This window comes from Copadichromis virginalis, linkage group LG20 (assembly GCF_057382275.1).
Source record: "Copadichromis virginalis isolate Kocher_CV1m ecotype Utaka linkage group LG20, C_Virginalis_male_GT1.1, whole genome shotgun sequence".
NCBI lineage: Eukaryota > Metazoa > Chordata > Actinopteri > Cichliformes > Cichlidae > Copadichromis > Copadichromis virginalis.
In genome coordinates, this window is record NC_140637.1 from 27581770 (window position 1) to 27604050 (window position 22281).

The 22281-nt window shown below is 41.1% G+C and overlaps 1 protein-coding gene across 2 annotated transcripts in view; it reads right to left on the reverse strand.

Moving 5' to 3' along the window:
* The window catches only part of nckap5l (NCK-associated protein 5-like), a 59014-nt gene that overhangs the window by 34994 nt on the left and 1739 nt on the right, over positions 1 to 22281 (reverse strand). The gene's annotated exons all lie outside the window — the stretch shown is intronic.

A 22281-nucleotide genomic window follows, 5' to 3' on the forward strand; every position in this document is an offset into this window, starting at 1 on the left:
CCACCACCACGTGAGCAATTAAACCGTTTCTGCTAAACTCCCAGGGTTCTTGAAGGGCATTACATTCATTCACAATTCACATTACACTGCGGTACAGACAAAAATAGCGTTTCTGTTTACTTTCAGCTCCTCTGGAGAGACTAAACTCTTAGCACTAAAAAAATGCACTTAGGGTACAGAAACGCTACCTCACTAATGGTTAAAAAGCTGTAAACCAGCACCAAAATGACAGTCACAAACCAAAAGCCACCACTCTCTTAACCAATAAAAACTGTTTGATGTGTGTATTCTTCATGTGTGGCCTTCAATCCGGCACTCAGTCATCAAAACCTTAAAAACCCATGCTATAATCATTGAAGAGCTGCAATAAAAACATGTAATCTGTATTTATTTTGACCAATTCTTAACTTTTTAACTGTAGTTTTGAAAGCAACAACCAGAATATCTTTATATTGTTGTTTGGAGAAAGCAAGACGTTTGAAGAAGACCTTGTATGTTTTTGTACCATTTAAAAATTACATTAATCTACTAAATAATCAGAAGAGCAAAGAAGTAAACGGCTTGTGGTGTCACTTTGTGATTGCCTAATGTCTTTCAAAAGGATGAGATAAGAGCCATCTGAGTCCATCTAATCAAGCTGGGTTGTTCCTCTTTGTGTTAAAGGGACAGTTCACCCCAAAATCTCTTTTTGCTTTGCCAAACTACACCCGGAAGTGTTCATCCTGTGATGAGACTGCGAGTCACAGCATGACAGGATGTAAGCTCGCTGCACGCTTCTTTTTGTTGGCGGATGTAGACAGAAAAAAATAGTCCCTACATGTTACTGCTCATGAGGTTTGTGGATTTTGTGAGTAAGTGCATCATAATTTTAATAAAGAGAAATTGATGCTGAGCAGTATTTAGTTGCATTATGTTAAAACGACTAAAATAGGCGATGCACGCAATACAGATCAATAAACAGCAGTACAGCTGGCAGGAAAAAAAAACATCTGAATTTTATTTTCGGGTGAGCTGTCTCTTTAAAACTTTTACTGATGCTCGGTGAGGAATCTGCTATTTTAAAATCTTCCATTATTTTCAAATTTACATTTAAAGAGCTTAGAGGAAGTGCTACAAGTAGGAAAAAGTAAAAGTATGGAAAAACATTTTTAAACTTGGCTGTGGTGGAAAACTTGGTGAAGTAAAGCAAATAGTGACAATGTGCAATAGAAAGAAACCTGTTAAATGAATCGTGACAAACCAAAGGAGAGAAGTGCAGCTCTGTGCGGGACATCACGATACTCAAACCTTCATCAAATTCAGATGATTTTTCTCATTTTGTCATCATAAAAGGTGATTAATTGCACCATATCTTTTCTTCTCCTTTCAAACTGCATCCAGTGGGAGAATTGGCAAAACAATTCCTCCAATATGCCTCTAACAGTAGGGAATCCGCTTTTTTCATCTGCTTTGGCCCATTTTTATAAGACTTGTGAGCAGAGATGGGCAGTAACACGTTACTGTAATCCGATTACTTTTTTTCAAATAACGAGTAAAGTAAGGGATTACTATTGCAAAAACGGTAATTAGATTACCGTTACTTTCCCGTAGGAACGCTGCGTTACTGCGTTACTAAAACCGTGATTTTTTTGCGAGGATGTCTCATGACAGTGACGTAAGCGAGTGCGACGTTCATGGCAACAGCTGTGTGCAGATCAACAATGGATCATATATCGAGTGCGGGAGAGAGTATGAGCGTGCAGCGTTTAAAGCGTGGAAGTACTGACCTTACTTTGAGTTTGATTCCCTAAAAAGTGATAAAAACATTAGCGTCCGTTGTGCGTGGGAAGAAAACTTCTTTTTACACCGAAAACCCCCCCTAAACAAGCACCGAGTGCGCAACGACGTAATGGGAAATTCGCAGAGAAACTCGTGGATTCTTCCACTGACCGCTGCGACACACCTGCACCAGGGCAAACCTCCGCCTATGCCACTCCTGCTTTACAGGTGAAAATAGAGCAACAGGACCGCTGAGTCTTTGACTTTATTTATTTTCTGCTGTGTTTTACTTGCATCTATTTGAAAGACTGAGTGTAAACACAAAAAAAATTTTTATTTTATGTGCAGAAAATAGGTTTAAATGTTAAACTAATTTATTCAAGTCAGAGAATGTTGCATATAATTAAATTTTTGCTTGATGCATAAAGTTAAAAGATTAAAACTAATGAAACAAGTTTTAAAAAGAGACTTTTCCATTTGATTACATTTTGTATGATGGATTATGTAGAAAAAGTAGAATTGGGCTGAAAAATCTATCACTTTATCACCTCTTCAGGTTTTAAATCGTGTTTTTAAAAAGTAACTAAGTACCGTAATTAATTACTTTTGAAAATAAGTAATCAGTAAAGTAACAGGATTACTTTTTTGGGGAAGTAATTTTTTCAAGTAACTTGACCAACACTGCTTGTGAGACAACCAGATAAAAATTGGAAAAGAAAATCATGGACACACAAAGGGAGACTTAACTTTAAAAGGCTCTAACCCAATGCTCTGCTTTGTTGCCTCAGCAGGTGGAGAACTTGCGTGGTGTTGCGGTTAGCCAGAAGTGTGGACCTAAAGCTTGAAGATCATCTAAAGAGCAGAACAGTCCTGTCACCAGAGGAGTTTGAGTATGTCCAGCCACAGGAAGAGAAACAGCAGCCCGATCAGTGAATAAGCTGGTATACTTGACAGGAAGGACTGCATCTAGATGGCTAGAAACGACTGGACTTTCAAAATAAAAGCAAGGCATAAACTGATAAATGTGCAGGTAAATTTGGCACATGCCCACCACCCTGGTGCCACTTAAGCCTTAAGATATTTTTAATGTGTAGAGATACTTTTCGTCAGCAGCTGTGAGAGTGCTGCAGTCACGCTACCTGTGGAGTTCTGACAGAGCAGTGTTAGCACTACCATATCGAGCTCAGAGGGAAGTCAGGTGCCCTCTTTGATATCTCCGGTGGAGGAAAAGGTGGGTGATAGGAAATCACAGTCAAATTTTTCCAAACATGCACTTACGACTACTTGATGCTTCATGTTGCCGACTGAACGACCGTTTTTGCAAATGTTTGAGAAGGCAACTTTAAATGAAGGCAACACAGAGACACCTGAACAGGCACTCAAATATAACCGAACATAAGATATACAGATGTTTTATTAAACATACTAATGTTAGTAATCCCTGCACATTCGTTCAGATTATAGCAAGAAGATTCTTGAACGATTCAGATGCTTCCCCTTTCACACTATGGGTTTCAGGGTTTCTGTATCAGCAATGTTTTATTAATATACTTGATAAAAATAACACAGGTCTATGGTTAACTGCCACATGCAGCTCACACAGTACATAACGCATCTTTGTGGCACCTGTGCACAAAAAAACCTAAGCTTGTCAACCCGCAGCGCTGCGCATCAGCAGTTAACATGTCACTTGAAAAAGCTGAATGAAGGGCTGTCAGGGGTTTGTCATAACGCTGCTGTGTCAGGCATTAATACACACAGACATCTGTATGGGATGAATGGGACATTGAGGGAGTAGCTTCCCTTCTAAGAGGGTCAAAGACTGAGAGCGCCGACATGACCTGAATGAGGGCTGGTCACATGTTACCCCGAAGCTAACACAAGGGAATGAGGATAACTCACAACATAAAAGGCCTATTGTAACCCCCCTCCGCCATCCACTCTACCCCTCGAGTGAGGATCTTCAGCAGCGGCTCAGAGAAACTCAATGGTACCAAAAACCATGAGCCAAAGGGTGATAGAAATGCATCTTAATGGAAGGAAACTCGAGGGGAAGAACATCTCCTGGAGGCATCCTGGCAACGGTCATGTGGCCGACTTCAAATTCAATGCAAACAACACATGAGACGTGACCTGTGACAGTGTCACGGCGCCGTCTGACAGCTCTGTCTCAAACACGCCGTTCGCACACTTGCAGCTCTTCATGTGCTGATTACATAAGATGACATAGAAACCCCCCCAACCCCCAAAACAAAGAACAGCAGCAAACAAACCATCCAGACAGGAAGTGAAACAAACGGTCGACTAATCAATGATCCACAGAAACATTTAGGGCATCAGCTAATGATTATTACTTTAATTACTTAATCTGACAGTTGCTCTCTACACGTTCATAGTTTGAGCTTAAAACTGTTGAAATGTCATCAAATGTTTTGTTTTCTCCAGGAAAGACAGAGAATTCATTGCAAGAACAAAGAAGAAGCAGCTGATGAGGTCATTTCTATTTGCTCACAAATTACAATTTTGTGCCACTAACACAGTTAATCATTATATTTGAATATTAACCACACTATTTTCCAGCATAAAGACTCTTTTGAGCGATAACTGAACAAAAGTTGTCTGTTAAAAGGAAACTTTTTTTTTTCCAAAGCAGAAACATGAAACACTTCCTCATTTTAAGTTGTCACTTGAGAGGATTTGCTGCATGTTTCTAAAACGCAAATATTTTTGGACTGTTGTTGGGGAAAAACAAGTGATTTAAACCTTCTTTTCCATAACACCAGAATGTGTCTTTAAAGTTTAATCAGAAGAAATTATTTTTTCATGCTTTTATACCCTCGGTTTCAGCCCAGTTACAGCCTGAGCTTTTATGTCGGTGCTGATGACGCCCCTCTCAGAACAGTGCAGTCCCTTTCCTTTTGGTCCCCAGGCCACAAATGACACTAACAACCTCTGGTGACTTATCATAACTCTTTGAGTTTGGCGGAGTTCTCTAATAACTGTCAGTTGCTAATAAAAAACTTACACACTGAAACCAGAATCTGAGCCAGAAGACAGAGATACTTATGCAGAAGTATCTACAGTGAGATCTGGTGACCGACGAGGCCATTTTGAGTATAATGAACTCATTCTGCCTTCAAATCAGTTTGTGATGATCCTGCTGGAAGCAGCCATCAGGAGATGGGCACGCTGTGGTGAGAACGGGAATATTCAGGTAGGCTGTGGCACGTAAATAAAGCTCAGTTTGTACTAAGGACGGGACGGATCCATGTTTTCATGCTGTTTCTTACGGTGGCCCTGAGAGGCCAAACGGACTGCAACTTAAGAAAACACCAGCGATAAGAAAAATGCTGCAAAAGCACACAAATAATAATGGATTGCATTTATATAGCGCTTTTCGAGACCCTCAAAGCGCTTTACAATGCCACTATTCATTCACTCTCACATTCACACACTGGTGGAGGCAGCCACAGTTGTAGCCACAGCTGCCCTGGGGCAGACTGACAGAAGCGAGGCTGCCATATCACGCCATCGGCCCCTCTGGCCAACACCAGTAGGCGATAGGTGAAGTGTCTTGCCCAAGGACACAACGACCAAGACTGTCCGAGCCGGGGCTCAAACCAGCAACCTTCCGATTACAAGACGAACTGCCAACTCTTGAGCCACGATCGCCCCAAAACACAACAGAAATAGGAAAAAACACAACAGAAATAGGAAAAATAACCCAATAACCCAACGGACCAGTTGCAGGAACCCAAAACATGGTAGGCATGTTTTATCATGATTCATATAATACTGATGACGGATTTTTAGGCTAATAGTTATGCTAACACACTTACTTCTCATCTTTTCTTTCCTCACAGAACCGATAGATCCTTCACTTCTTTTAAGTGTCTCCCAGCGCAATTCTTAGCATATTTTGGTTCCTGGAACTGGTCTCAACTGGCACAAGGGAAGGGAACCCGTCAGGTTATTGTATCCCCAGAAACACTTCCCTTGTGCTTTTGGAAATCTGTTTTTCCTTATTTCCATTGTCGTTTTTCCTATTTCCTTTGTGTTTTGTGTGCTTTTGCACCGTTTTTCTTATTGCCCGTGTTTTCTTAAGTTGCAGTCCGTTTGGCCTCTCAGGGCCACCGTAGTTTCTGCCAAATTCTGACCCAAAGATCAAAATGTTGCAGCAGGAACAAGAGACTCATTAGATCAGGAAACATCTTCTAATGGTGTGTGTTGTAAACCGTGGCCTCAGTTTCCTGTTCTTAGCTGATAGGAGTGGCCTCGTGTGAGATCCTCTGCTGCTGTAGTCCATCTGCTTCAAGGTTCGACATATTGTTCCTTCATAGATGCTCTTCTGCGTACTGTGGTTGTAACAAGTGGTTTTATGGATTAACTGTTGCCTTCCTATCAGCTCCAAGCAGTCTGACCGTTATCCTCTAACCTCTGACATCAACGTGGCATTTTTTTCAAGGACAATCAGCTGGTTCTGAAATATTCAGACCGACAACTATGACACACTCAAAGTCACTGAAATCCCTTTGATGCCCAGTTTGAACTTCAGCGGGTCGTCTCGACCACATCAACATGCCTAAATGCACTAAATGCTGCCATGTGATTTAAAGACTGTGTTAACAAGCAGTTGAACGAGTCTGTCTGAGCCACAACAAGCTCATTTAATGAGTGGATAATACTTATTTAATCAAGAGCCTCATTAAATTGTACAGACCACAATTTACTTGTGTACTCTTTGAAAACACAACCAAAAATGCTTGTTTATTTTGATAATAATTACAAACTTAGCCCTTTTTCAAGCACAGTTACAGTGTTTCACAGTTTGGATATTTAAACATTTAAACTGTGCGGCTTTCCAAATGTACGGCTATAGCTCAAAAGTAGGGGGTGGGAATTCTTCACATGCAAGCAGGTCTTCCTACCAGTAACGGAAGGTTTGGTGTACTTTATCGTAGTCGAGATCTTTGAGAGTAAGCAGTGCCTACTGTTGTGACATCACAATGTTATTGAATTCCTGACTGCTGAAATATGAGGCGTGCATTTGTTCCATTGAATGAGTGTTTAAAAAGTTTCACTGTGCTTATAAAGCCACCAGATCTTTTTGATAATAAAAAAAATCCACAGAAATCGCCCTTCCTATAAAATCAAACCTTTAAATATTTTACCTGTGAAGTTTAAAGAAAAAGTGGTTGAGAGTGTTCTCCTTTTTGCCATTTACTAGTCCAAAAACAGCTAGATAAAAACATCTTTGCTAAAAAAGCAAAGATGGCATAATTTGTTTGTTTCTAACTTTTTTGTTAAGATGACATTTGGTTGTGTAAGTGATACCACGGTTCCTGCGGAGAGACTTTTTTTTCCTTTACTCAGATTTCTCAGATTTTAAACCAACTGTTTGTTTTTGGACTGCTGGTTAAAAGAAGCAGTTTCAAGACATCGCCGTGGGCTCTGCTAAATCGTGATTTTCCTTCATGTTCTATTAGATTCATTGAGAAAACATCTGGCACATTTTTTTAGCAGATGGTCCATCGCTGCCATTTGTGGTTGGGCAAAAAGAAGCAACTGTCTGAATAAGAGCTGTAAATCAGAGCCGTGGGGTACAAACGCCCATTGAGAGGCAGACAGTTTAATGTAATGTGCGCAGCCCCAAGTGAGGATGGAGTGCTAATCCACCGACATGAAATGTGACACCGGGATGTGCGGGGTCTACAGCTGGGGCTATAAAAAAAACCTTAGTGTTAATTTGCATGAAGCTTCGGCTTAGTCGGACCTCATTAGGAAGTCAGGAGTTGTAACCGGCGAGCCATCATCACCGGCTGGCTGTGGTCTGCCTGGCTGATGGTGTTTGCTGTGCAGCAGAAATGGCTTACAGAGAGCACAGAGTCAGCGGCATCAATCAGTCAGCAACTCTCTATGGAAACAGCTTCAGTAATTTTAAGATCAAACAAAGTAAAATATTCTCTATTTAAGCTTCTCGTACGCAAAAATGTGATGCTTTTCTTGGTTAACTAAAAATCGTGCTTTTGAGACGAAATCTAGAAAGCAAGCTGTAAAAGACGCATTTTCTACATGTAATAAAAGAGAGAAATAATTATGCGTATTTAAGGGGTGCATTACACCAAGCTGCTGCCAATCAGTGAAACGGGGCGACAGGCCCTAGACCAGACTATCTTTGCATAATTCAAACTTTAAAATAATCCCTGTTCATCTTAAACTGGGCCTTGTTAGAGCTACTCACTTCATCTTCTGCCTGAAACAAGGCGTTTCAGCTCCTCTCGCTTTAGGACAACTTTTTTCTGATTGGCCCCTTATTGGAAACTTTCACCATGTTTAATATCTTCATCCAACACTGAAACAATATAGGAGGTGAGACCGCTCCTACACAATGTAAAAACTGGAAAAAAATCTGGCTGCTCCGTTGACATTAGGAAGGAGTGTCGGGGAAATCCTTTTTTCTCAGTGCATGAAGCTCCATTAGCACTGGGCACAGGACCACCCACAGTGTGTCAAATGGTAAGCCTTAACATTTGCGAAGTGGATGAAGGTGCAGGTAGCCAAATATGATGTGATGGTGGTCCCGGTATAACTTTCAGGTCTACAGTGAAATCGTAGAGCTTACAGCGTAGCGCTGGGTTTATACTCAGCTGCAGACACCACAAGGGAGTTCTTCGTTCCAGTTATAGATATTTGAAATCCGACTAAGGGTGCTTTAAGCGTGCATTGTAGTTTTGTGTGTCTGCAGAATTGTCTGAGTGGTTATAAAACATTAAAAAAAAATCTGATCCGTCTGATGATGAAATGCACATCAACCAGACCCAGGCAGGTTCGTGGACACGGAAACGATAGCACACATTTAAGCGTTCAGAAGTTCCAGGGAGCAAACTAAAAATAGCATCAAGTCAGGAAGCTGCCTTAACATGTCTAACAACAGGACTGTAAACATGAGATCATCCAAATTTTAATCAGAGAAGGTTTGTCGCATTTATTTTTTGATCACTCCTCATATACAAGACAGAAAATAAAGAAAAGGACACAAGAATCTCCTAAATATTCCTTAAATATGCCTCCACCAAGGCAATGTGCAGGTTTATTTGCCCTGTTGAAAATCATTTTAATATACATAATCTTTAAGAAACATAATTGTGGCTACAATTATTTTTACTTATGCAAATTCATTCTCTTTCTCTTGATGAAAACCCTTCTTTTTAAAGTAGTGCTGTCAGCGTTAATCTAATTAAAATGACGTTAACGTCACAACCGCATTAACGCGGCAAATCTCCGTTAACAAGTTAACGCGGATCGCCCCGTGCGTGGGGCTGCAACACGTGAGTGCGCTTAGCTTGTTAACGCGTTAGCGCCGTGCAGCCCGATGCATGGGGTGACCTGCGTTAATCTAGATTAACGCTGACAGCACTACTTTAAAAATCTGAAACATTGTAACATCTGCCTTTGCAAGAACAGCTCTTTGTAGCATTGTTATCACTTTGACCTTCAGATCAATCTATTGACAAACCAAAGCAGACAAAAGCCTTTTTTTAATCAGTATTAAAAGCCAGTCAGTAGTAATGTGTTTCGGCTTCTCCAATGCCTCCTCACTTTTAATGACATCAATGATTACCTTTGCATTTTTAAGTTGTTCTTTAAGCAACTGTAATTGTAACAATTTGCTTTTTTTAAGCTTTTAAAGACCAAATCATGATTATATAACCATGAGAATAATCAATTAAAAGAAAATGTTCAGGTGCAGCCTCGTTTCCCTGTGTAAACTTTAAAGCAGCTTAGTCTGATTCCAGACGGTGACCTTAATAAATCGCTCACATGTGAAAAGATTCAAAGTATGCTCCGCAGTCCATTTCTGCGATCATAAAAACCCGGTAATGAAAACCATTTGTTGTGGCCCCTGTAAAGGCAGGTTTCGTACCGCTGTAAATACTCCGCAGAGAGGTGCCGTCCTCTGCCAACCAGACGACGAGCTCGGCAGCCAGAGGAACGGCTGCACTTCGTCCACCGCTGCACCACATTTCCATGTGTGTCAGCAAAAGCCTTTACTACAGGTCTTCGGTGACTCATTTTCACATCAAACTGTTGAACCCTGACATGCCTGGAAAAAATGTGAAGCTAGAACAAGACATGCTGCTGACGCCAGACGAGCCGATCCAGGACAAAGGCTGCTACAGCGTCCAGTTTAGAGAGCTGCAACGAGGCCAGTCTGAAACAGGTGAAACCAGCTCTGGCACAAAGATTAGCGACTTATCCAGCTAAATTTGGGATTAAGTCAGGATTTAGCAAGTCACCTATGTGCGCCATTCCACCACAGGAGCTTTTACGTAAAAGCTTAGCGAAATATCCACGTCTACACTCAGCCAGCTTTTTGTATTGGCACCCATATTACAAGGCTAAAAACAGGTAACTCCTCTTACTGAGTCAAAGACCAAATTTACACCAAGGTAGTTACATTAGTAAAAGTTGTTTCTCCTCAGTTTTTAACCTCCGTTTTCTTTTACTTTCCTAAAAAGCAGCCAAACCTTCTTTTGGATTTTCCAGCAAACAAACCACAGATCAAAATGTTTTACCCCCAAAATCTTTGGGAACTTTTAGCACTCTGGTGTTTTCCACTTTATAAGATTTTCAGCTTGTAGTTTTGGCCAACAAGGAGAATATTCAGAGGTAACTTGGATAATCTTTATACTGATTTTGCGATCTTTTACCTCTTTCTATTGACAAATACAACACTTTGGTCAGAGCCACTGAATTTGTCTTAAGGCAGGCTCCTGACTGTGTTAAAAATGCACATAAAAACTCTATAAAATGCAGTAATCATGTTTTATCAGCTATTTGCAACATATTAGTCTGTTCCAGTTGTTTGGGTTCATCTTATATATTTCACGTCGCTCTAAGTAAGGCCTTCCTGCTGCAGTATCTATATATCCTCATGGGGATCATCATTTCCTCCCCTACCATATTAAATTCTCTATCTGATGCTGCAGTTGGGGATTAGCTTGTAATTAACTACTCTGCCTCATTTCAAACAGAGATAGCAGTCATCCGGACGTTTAGCTCGGTGAAGGCTGATAACCCAAAGAAGATCCAGAGTGCGAAAAAACAAACAAACAGCAACACCAGAGAAAAGATGGAGCGCAACATGGACATTTTCTGCAAATTTGGCCACATCTGCTTGCCAGCCGCAGCAGCTCAAACTCAACCAGGATTCAGCCTTAGTAATCATCATCATCATCCACATCCTTTTCCCAAGTTCTGGCCAAGAAGAAGACCTATTTATGGTACAGACTATATGGAGGGTTACATATGGAGGGAGAGCTTTGTTTGAGCTCCAAAGGGGGGGAAAAGTGCTCTATATCTCTCTGACAAACAGTCTCGATGGGAAGATGTTTTTAAAGCTGTACGACTGGAGCTGATGGGCGAGGTTTTTGAAACAGGAAGCTCATGAGATTCTGAAAACACTGAAGCTGCAGAAGCGGCTCGCCAAGCACCTTGTGGGAGGCGAGCGGAGGGAAGGGGGGAGAGGGATTGAAGGAGTAAGGTGGGGGTGCATAAATCTCCTCAATAGCAACTTATTTTAAGACAAATGAAAATGAACCGCAGCAGTGCACAAAGACACACTGTTCAAGGCAGGCTGAATTAAAAAGAAAATCTCCCTCTGTCGCTATTCTTTAACCGCAGAGTCATCACGGGTCACGACTCCAAGTGTAAATCTGAGAGAGGAATCTTACAAGATTGTTCCTCCGTCCAAAACTAAACAAAATGTGGCCATTTAATCCTCTTGTTTTTTTGGCAAGGCAGGACGTGGTGGGGACCCGGTTAGCTCGCGAATTGATTAAAACTTCATTCCAAGCCATATTTTCTCTGGCCGGACGGATGAATCGAATGTTTGTTACAGCTGCGGCGGCTAAAGTGGTGTTTTGCCAGCTTCGATGTTTGCACGACCGCAGATTCCTCTGTAGGGTGGCCTCTGCATTTGGTGGGAGCTCTATTAGCATTCCTCGAGCACGTTCAATCATGCATATTTTAGAGGCCACATTTGACACAGCAGGCTCCGGTGCAGTTTGCGCGAAGATGGAGAACACGAGGTCAGGGCCTCAGGCTGGCCGCTTGTGACTCATTTGGCTGATATTCTCTGTGATGTGCACACAAATAAGCAGAATAAGCTTCGTGTTGAGGTGGCGGGGGTTCTGGGGGGAGTAAACAAAGGGCTTTGGGGGAAACAATGCAGGGGGAGATAACTCCTTTGATGTGAGTGTTTGTGCTGTGAGCGTGGAAACAGTTGGGATGAGGATGATGATGCCTTGCAGAGCTCCCCGTCAGTCCCGCCTCCTGCTGTGAGCTCCGTCTTACTGCGCCGACTCTGTAGGCAGCTGATGGATATTTGCTATGCTAATGCAGGAGTGCCTTTGGTGTATAACCATGGTAACTACACTACCTGCATGCATCAGACAGTGGGGTGATAAATGGCTGAACTGATAGCTGATAGGGAGCAAGGCCCAGCCCCAGCCCAGCCTATCTTCAAAGCACGAAGAGGAGGTGGGGGGGATACGGAGGAGATAGGACGACTGCGGGAGGCTCTGACCTGTCTGCAAACCCCTACCAGACTTCAAATCGATTAAATTATTGTCCCGTTGCTCTTTCCTCCCACTTAAAGATGCGAACAACCACCTAATAAACTGATATTTCACAGCCTGACTGACCTTGAATGTCTGAAAGGTCCGTTGAACCACATGTTATCTACCAAAGTCATGTCAGCTCTGAGGCCGAAAGGATTAGTTCGTTAACGCTCAAGCAACCGAGATATTTTAGTGACTTTTAGAAAAAAATAAATCACAGTATGGTCACTTATGACGATTTAATGGCTGCACTGTTGTTCATCATGTTATTCCATTTCCACTACCCGTGGCAGATATTCAGAATTATAGTTATTAATGGTTTTAAATCTTTTTTTAATGCAAAATCTTCATCATTTGAGTTGTTTTCATTATCGGTTTGGTCATTAAGTATCTGCCTCGAGGCTTCTGAGGCAGTAAATCTCGCTGCTCTAGTTCTGTTAGCTGTAAAACATGATAGTGCAGTGATCCACACATGTTTGTGTCACACCTTCTTGCATCTGTTTCTCAGATTTATAAGACACATATGATTTATTAATGCAATTTGCTCCAATCTCTTCCACAACCTAAGTCTAACTTTTCGGTCTTCTTTAACATAACCTCATTTTTATTTACGTTGTTTTACAATCAGTGTTTCATATGTAACAGTTTTGCGCTCTCTCGCAGTATAAGACCGTCACTATGCACCCGGGATGCTTTTACTTTAACCGTGTTGTTTATTTATTGCGGGCTGTTTTATTTTCACGCTTCATCCCACTGCTGTAACGCAACATTGATCTCACAAGCGAGAATAAAGAGTCTATCTATTAGAAAAGTAGAATAAAATGCACACCTCAATCTGTAAGGATGCAGAATCTCATATACACAAAGTGACTTTTTGCACAATACTCAGTCTTTCGCACATTTCTATTGCACTGTTGTGTCTTTGTCTTGGTTTTTTTGCAATTTCTGCACATTGCACTTTATGTAGTCCTGTGTTGATTGTCTGTTATATGTCATACGTAGCATAGATCTTGGAGGAACGTTGTCTCGTTTCACTGTGTTCTGTACCACTGCACATGGTTGGAATGACAATAAAGCCACTTGACTTGATTGGCAGAAACTGCATTTTTCTGCCCCCTTGATCAACAAAAATATTTTATAGACTTAAGTAAATGGGATCCCAACTAGAAATAGTATTTTAAAGAACGACTTCATTAGGATTCTGGTGATTTTTCAGCAGTTGGATCTAAATATAATCACACTAGCATGTATAAAAACACAGCTGGGGTCACTCAGTCACTTGACGGTTTGTACTGCAGATTAGCCAATCAGGAACTGTGTTGCTGTATCCTGTATCAGACCCAGGAAATCTTTTATACCTCGTGCAATAATTTTGTACAACACGACACATCTGTCGAGCAGAGGATCCGCTGTAAACTCAGCCCGGCTGTGTTTAGCACACGTTGTGTCTTACATTGTGCTCCAGTTGTTTTTTTTTTAAACATTTACATGAATCCATTTTTAGTTCCATTTTCTCTCGTTTCAATTGTTTGACTTTATAGATTAGCAGCGATCGCCAAATTCGGAAAGTCCTGACAAACGACGATCAAAACATTTTCTGCGACCCAACAAACTTTAATACCATCTCGTATCATCGCACAAGCCGAAGATTTCCGATGACTCATTCACAGACTTAGCTGATATTTCTTCTCCATTAACAGCTTTACTTCCTCTACCCGATGGCCACTCACTACATTTGTAAGACAACCTCTGGATCACAAATAAGTCAGAAAATGAAGAATTATGTCGAACTGCTCTCTGTCTTTCAAAAAGAGCTTATTTTTATTTGTTTATTGTAAACTACTCCTAAAGCTGACCTGCACTTCCTCCTCGCCTCACCAGGCGAGATCCTATTATAGTTTTTCGTGTTATTAGTTATGTTTACAGTATAATATAGTATTTTTAACAAAATGTAAACAAAAACAAACAGTCTGGTTCGAGTGTCCCACATTTCTTTGTTTTTGGTTAACTCGCGTTTGGTGGTGTCACTTTTAACCTTGAAAATTGGAAGGAACATTTTTCCTCAACTTTTTTCTCCAACATTTTAAACACCAGAAAAAAAACCTTTACCTTCTCAGGATCCAGTACTGTCATTTTGTCAGTAGCTGAGGCGACCAGGAGGAATGTTCAACCAGGAGGAGACATCAGAGGCAGACCCAGGACACCCCGGGGACTTAATTTCTCCATCTCAGCTAGTTTGGGAATGTCTCTGTATCCTCTGGGGGGCTACAGGGGGTGGCTGGGGAAAGTGAGGTCTTCTTTTGTGCCTTATCTGCGACCCAGATAAGGCACAAAAGAAAATAAATGGATGGGGGCCTTTTGGAGTGAGTCCCTTGATACCAAGATATATCGGTCCTCTTTTAAACAGCATCAAAGTTTGCATTCTGTGGTCAAAGGCTGGATGGGTGGTGGTGGTGGAGTCAGTTTGTTAGCCTGCAGATGACAGTTTTTATCCCAGCAGGGACTTTGTTGTGGTTTGTTTTCACTCACTTCCTGCTTTTACTGCTTTCACTCGCTGCTTTGTCAAGACAAACACAGATTGTGTTTTGGGTTCAAATACACACTTTCACAACGTTAATGTTACATATAGGAATGAGTCATGTCCAGTGATTTTAAATGTAATGCAAGCTGTCCTTTACAAGCTATGTGCTGAGTAGGAAGTGATATCTGATGCTTGTTTGAGCAGGGTTAGCGTGAAGGCAGTCTGTGGGCAGTCAGGGACTGCCCGTCTACCTGCAGACAGCGGCGTTACATTGGGACAGAGTCACAAATATGCGGTACCACCGGTCTGTGGGCTACTCCTGCTTGTAGCCCACAGACCGGTTGTGTCACATGTTGGTCTGTCAGGCAGCCGTGGAGAAGAGCAAAGTTATCTGATACAAAGATCTGAAGTGAAACAATGTGTCAAAAACAATTTAGTGTCGGCAGACGCTGTCTGTTCTTTTCATGCTTAATGTTTTTGTCACACTTGTCCCATTCCTGGTGAACGCGGCTGTCACACCCTTCCCTGTTTTGGTCCACTCGTCAACCGGTCGGCATTCGAGGGCCGTATACTTAATCCATGTCCAGCGACATGCCATTGGGATTTTGGAGGACTGCATGGAAACTCATTTGCGGTGGGTGAAAATCTCTCTCAGTTTGCTGTCCAAACGGAAACGCGTACGCAGACGGATACATTTGCGGGGCGATAAATTACGCTGAAGCCGTGCTATAACCCCGAACACCAAAGGACACCGTGTGTGTGCATCTGCAAGACTCCATTAGTTTTGACAAAACAGCAGCATTTACAAAGGTCATATAATTAATCATTCTTGGTGGCTTTACTGCTTGTGCTGAACTTTGAAATCATGAGTAATATTTCTCTTTATAAATGATCCTTTAATCTCTTGACTACTTTTTGAATTATGAATTGGTAACAGTTTCCCTGGTCTGCTGTGTTTTTATAGGGATTTTTAACCATAGCTCAGTTGCCATAAGGCACTGGCCTGCCATCAGAAACACACTGGCTTGCAGCGACCGGCCCAAAGAACACTTTAGAGGACAACCTGCTGCCACCAAAGCCACAAACTCCTTCAAGAGGACGTCTTCAAATATTTGTCTGACAAATACTTAATTTAGCCTTAATTGAAAATACAAAAAAGCACAAACTCTTCACACCACTGAAACCACTTAAAGCTATTAATAAACAAGAAGAAATCCAGACACAGTTACCATTTGTCAAACCAGAAAGTTCAGTTCCCTCCAAAAATCACAGTGCCCAGCCTCAAATGATAAACTTTGTTCTTCAAACTAAATCTGTAGTTTTCTGGTTTCTGTTCCTAGTTTTTTTTTTTACAGTATGAAATGTTTTGATGAATCGTATCTGAGCAGGTTTTAGCTGCGAGACAGTAAAAAGTCCATGTGGAGAGCAAAGGAGGTTCTGAATGTGACAAAAGTGCAGTTTTGAAACCATCTAATGTCTAGCAGGCTTCTTTAATTTATCTGCTTCAGTAAACAACGACTAGAGGATGGAAAGTCTAAAAAAATAAGTCAGTTACAGTTAGATCAACCTTAACTGCAGCTTCAGCTAAAAACGTTGGCACTCTTTTGGATTCAGAAAAGCATCAGGCAGTGGCCCAAATCAGAGACAAATGGGTGCCAACATGGTGGTTGCCTCCATCTTTTATACGCTCTTACCCCCAGAGGCTAAGCTGATGGGTTGCCAGATTATCAAAGTAGCTGCTGATGAATTTTCTGCAATAATTAACATTTTATTAGTCGCTTACAGTTTGCAGTAAAATAAATAAATAAATCCACATCTGACTCCCTTTCTTGTTGCTTTACTCATTTATCAAAATTGTTGCCGATTAATTTTCTGTCCATAAACGAACAGTTTGGGTCGCCTAATCGTTTCATCTCAGCTCAATCCCAGCGGATTGCAACCGCTAATAAAGTTTTTAATAACTGAAACCAGTTACTAGAACCAGCAGCCAAATTAAACACTTACTCCATGCCACGTTTCCCCCTCTGCAATAAAGCCTGAACAACGTATGTGGCGTCTGCGCGAAGCCGGCTGCAACAAGCTGTGGCACACAAAGGCGTGCAGAACATCTGTGGACAATTAGAGGCGAACAGAGCGGGCGAGCACTTATACTGCCCATTACACTTGAATATGTCACTGGCTTGACTTCTCATGATGTAATGCGGCTATCTCAAAGTTGCATCGGGATGGAGCGCTCGCAAAACTTCAATCGAGCTCAAACACAGGCACACAAACCGTAAATGTGATCTTGCGAGCGCAGAGTGGAACCACATTTCTCCGCACAGCAGCCCCATAATACTCTCATGCTCTGAGGTCATTTTATCAGGAAGAACTGCTCGGTGCGCTGCATGTCCCTCACCAAATATTGTTCCAAATGTGACACATTCAGGCCTTCTTGTTCTGAAATCCTCCCAGCCTCGTGTTTAAATTCTTCCAGTTACGTGACTCAAACAAACACATGCCAGTAATTCCACCCAGTTAGCAAAGGTAGACTTTCACATTTACAGCTCTGCACGCCTCGCTGCTGTGGTGTGATATAAATCCATCTTCCACACAAACAGAGAGGTGGTTTGCTCACTGTTGTGCAGATGTTTTCCCAAACATCTGCTAAAGTTTCTCTGAGCTCACTTTAAATCTGTACTTAAGATCCTGTGATCCTGCAAGTAGGTCTTTTTGGCATCGGCAGGCAATTATGGTGCAATCTTCAGATTAAAGCAGCAAGAATAGACTTTGCTTGAAAGCAGGAGGCATGATGTATCCTGCAGTTACATTTTTATGATAAATATGTGTATATTTATTGATTTTTTAAAGATTTACTTACTATAATGAGACTTATGTTTAGCACCTAAGCTGAAAAAAGGGAAAATCCATACTGGGAGTTCTCTAATGGTGCTTCAGATGACACCATGATGACCTGAAACTACAGAAATCTAATACTGTGTTGTAGGGATGGTTGTGGTTTTTCAAATATTTGACTATTTATTAAATAATAATAATAACAAAAAAAGCAAACAAGTGGTTACTGACTGTTGCTTTCTGTTGTAATTAGCAGCATCTATAAGTAGTTAATGGGCTTGTACAGTCAGTGGGGGCAGTAATGGACCTCGATGTCAAACCATTAAACATTTGAAGGTGCAGAGAGATTAGATGCTACTCTACAAATCTGTAAAGTCAAAGACGACCGCTGGCAGAAAGTTCTGAAAAACAAACATAAATGTGATCCAGTGTAAACTTCACCAGGTAAAACCTGCAAACAAACATTATTCCCGTAGTCAAAACCACAAAAAACGCTCCTTAGACATCCAGATGTTCATGCTGTTCTCACATACAGTAGAGGTCCAATCAGAACGCCAACTTCAACCATGAAATGTTGATCTGATTATTCCAGTGAATGAATAAAACGCATGCAACTGACAACTAATAGTGTTAATAAATGTTGGTGAACTCTTTTCCACATACAGCATTACCAAAGCTTTTATTTTGGAAATATTTTTCAAACAAGACTAGGTGTCAATCACAACTATGTGCTTTCATATGAGAGGGACTCTACTGAAATGTACCAAATATGAAAAAAAGGCCTTTTCTTGTAATGCCCTCGGTCCATTGAGGGACTGGGGACCTCTGGGAGTCTTCTCTGGTGCCTGGCATGGCGACGCTGGCAGATGACTCTCATGGTTTGAGCTTGTCTCATCCTGCAGATACTTGATTCGATTGTTATCTAGAGAATTTGGAGGCTTCGGGATCTTTGTTGTGTTCCTCGAGGCGTTTCTGTCTTTTCTGTTGGTCTTGGCAAGCTTCTGCAGGTGTGGTTGGTTTGCCAAAGCTTACAGTACATGGCTAGTAGACGTTGATAGATTGTACATGAAAGATGGATGTTTTAAATCTGTATTCCTCGTGATGACCTGCAGGGGGCCACTGTTCTGCTTGCAAAAATATGTCTATGAGAAAATGAGCCCTTCTGATGCCTTCTATGGCCTCAGTAAACACTTTCCTGATGGATTTCATGAAGTCTGTTCCCCATTAGAGTCAGAAAGGACTCGAATGTGATGTTATATGTTATGACATGATAATACCTATAAGCACGCGGAGTCCCACTCCACCCTTTGCTTGTCACTTTCGATTTCAAAAATATCGATATGGTGACAGTCAAAATGCTCAAGTCAAGCTTTCAAGATGGAGCTTCACTAAGCAATGGTTGACGTCACCATGGCAACATACAGTTTATGTACAAGTCAAAGTAACCTTTCAATTAATGAAAGATTTCCCAGCACCGCACTGCAGATGTTCTGAAGTTCACAAAGAGCTCTTAGAAATACATCTTTAAAGTATCAAAAGGTTTAACTGAGTGACCTCAAATCCTTGTCTCAAACAATTTTGCTGGGAACTAATCAGTCACTGTGTTTAAAATATGATGTAACCGTTTCTAGGTCCTTTGTGCCATGCGGTCAGAGCGGATTTCTTACATGATATATGGTGTTTGTCTGCAACTGCCAAAAACAACAAACTACATCATTACAAAAGCAGACAATCTGGACGAGGAACCGAACGTACGTCATTTCTTCTCAAAGCAAAAATCAGGTAAAAGCAGCCTGCAAACACTAAAAGATTCATCGAGCGTTTCATTGCAGATCTTCAGTGAAACTTTAATATTTTACAGCCTGAATTCCAGCCATCTCTGCAAGCCTATAATTCAGCATGGTTCAAACAATGCTTGCGTCCTCGTTTCTTCTGACCTAAAGCTTGGTCCTTCTTCAGAAAACGATGAGACAAAGGAAACAGCATGAGCGTATATCTGGCCTTGAACCAACAGGCACAGATCATTAAAACTGATGTTTTTCCTCCAACAATGAGGACTCTTTAATAGCTGCACAGCAATTTCTAAGATGTTTTAACTCTCGTGTAATCGCAGAACGGCCCTACAACTTGTTAAGATTGCTGGCACATGTTTTATAGCCTATAAAATTCCCCACAAGGTGAAAACAAACAAGAAACAATTCACCCCATTCAGAAAATGTGGAAGGTATCACAGTTAGTAAAATGCAGCTTTGTTAACACGAACCAGCAGATGGTGATAAGCTGTTGTTGTGCTGGGTGACATGGATGCATGCAATCTGTTGCTTTCACTGACGAGTTGAACTATCAGAACTTAAACAGGAGAAAAACAATATGAAAACATATTTTAATAGCCAGCAGAGAAAAGGTCCAAAATTCTCCAGTTTGTACTTTACTTTGTCTTTTGTGATTGAAAAAATTCAATGACATCACATCAGGCTTTAGGAAATCTTAATAAGAATCCCAAAAATAAATCAAGAAATCACTGCATGTCTGTTTGGTTTCCACGAATCTCAATAGTAAAGACTTTTCTGGTCTTAGTCGCTAGATTCTAGTCTTAAAGAACAACATGATGTTCATATTATAAATTATGGTTCCCATTATAGCCAAAAAGAGCACTAAAAGTAGCCCCAAGGTATGTATCACGTCTAGTTCCATAAAGCTAAAACAGTGACAGCCAAAACTCGAAGCTTCACCGATACATCCGATAAAGTCCAGGTGTCCCACTGGGGCATCATCCACTGATTTCATATTAGCTGCATTCACATATCTGCCAACTACTGATAAAATACCAGAATTTCACTCACCTAAATCGAATCACAAACTTATAGGATGTTTTGCATCACAGTGAGCTCCAGTGTATGTGAGCACAAACCTAGCAGACACCAGTCATCTCCAAGGAGCCACGCCCCAGACTCCAGTATCCATACAGGTAAGTTATAAAACAGTTCAGCCCATGGTGTTGCTACGAAGTGCGAAAAACTGTCCACAGAGACCAACTTTATTTCTTCTATAAGGTTTTAACATGAGAGCATTTTTGAGAGGCAGCTTAAAATTGTGATTTCAGGAACTGCAGTCATTGGCACTCCACAAGTTGCCGTTAGAGTGTGGCAACAACCTTGTGAAGAGGGAGGAAGTTGTACTGACCAGCTGGTTGCACAGAGGCCACCTGGAAGCTTTGTAGACAACATTTCGACAGATGGAGACACTTGTGATTTTTGCTGCTTTGTCACAGTCAGTTGCTGTACTATCACTAAAAGACTGCATGCAACTGAAACTTGTCCCCATTCTATTCAAAAAATGAGCTTTATTTAAGATGGCGGGTGAATGTGAGGGGCCGCTGACCTGGTCCCCATCTTTGGAGCAACCATTTCAAAGGCAGCAAGATTGTGCCGTGGTCCCTAACCACTGTTATCCCTACTGTAACTGTAGTATAGATTACACGGAAGCTATGTCCTGCTTTAACATATGGTCTGAGTTTATAAATGAGCCTTGAGTGACAGTGACAGCTACTGTTGCCAGCTTTACGTCATTTTCTAATATTTTCTAAATAAAACTGTTGTAATGAAAATAAACCCTGCACTGGTTTAATGCCATGTTGATGAAAATCAGTTTGTTGACAGTTGGATTATGAAAGCCAACAAGGGCAATGATATTTTCCAGATGACTAGATTAGGTTTCTTTTTAAAAGTTGTAAACAAACAAAGAAACAAAGACAAAAAGCATCACCGTTCTTGTTATCTATAGCCTAACAAGGCCTGACCAGCCGTCCTACAAAATGATCAAAACAAAGTTTTCACCAAATCTGCAAAATCAAATGCAGATTCATGAAGGTTCGACTTCTGCTTTGTGAATGTCATGTTTAATTCAGAAAGCAGCAGGCAAACATCAAACGTCAGAAGATCTGATGAAAATATGGCATTTCTGTTTGTTTCATGTGTTAATTAGAGAAAGGTTATCCACCCCTGTGTGACTTTTCATATCTGCAGTTTATGACCTGCTTGGTTGCATTTTCATTTTATCAGCACAACTACCAACTATTGCAATGTTTAACCTGTTTTAAATGCACTTATTCCGAAAATGATCACTTTTAATTCCTCAAAACATTTTCAGACTTCTCCTAGACAAGCAGATCTGCCAGGATTAGTTGGCTGATTACGATCACTGAAATGTGGGGATTGTCTTTTTTACCCCTGGTGTAAAAGAAATGATTTAATTATTTTTTAATTAGACACAGCGAGTCCTGAACTTTGGGTAAGTGTTTAAAAATGATAAAATGACCTGTGGAACACAAAATATCTCCATATTAAAGACTGACTGCTTGGCATTGCGCATCCTGTTGTTAAGCGGGACTCTGGTGGTTTTCCAAACTCATCATATTCATACATGCACACATATCAATTCAGACTGGAGGTCAGCGCAGACCAGCTGAAGTTAAAATTCCTCTAGTCTGCACGGTGAAAGACACATTTTAAGAGGAACTGGAGCTCAATTCGACTGGTAAAATAA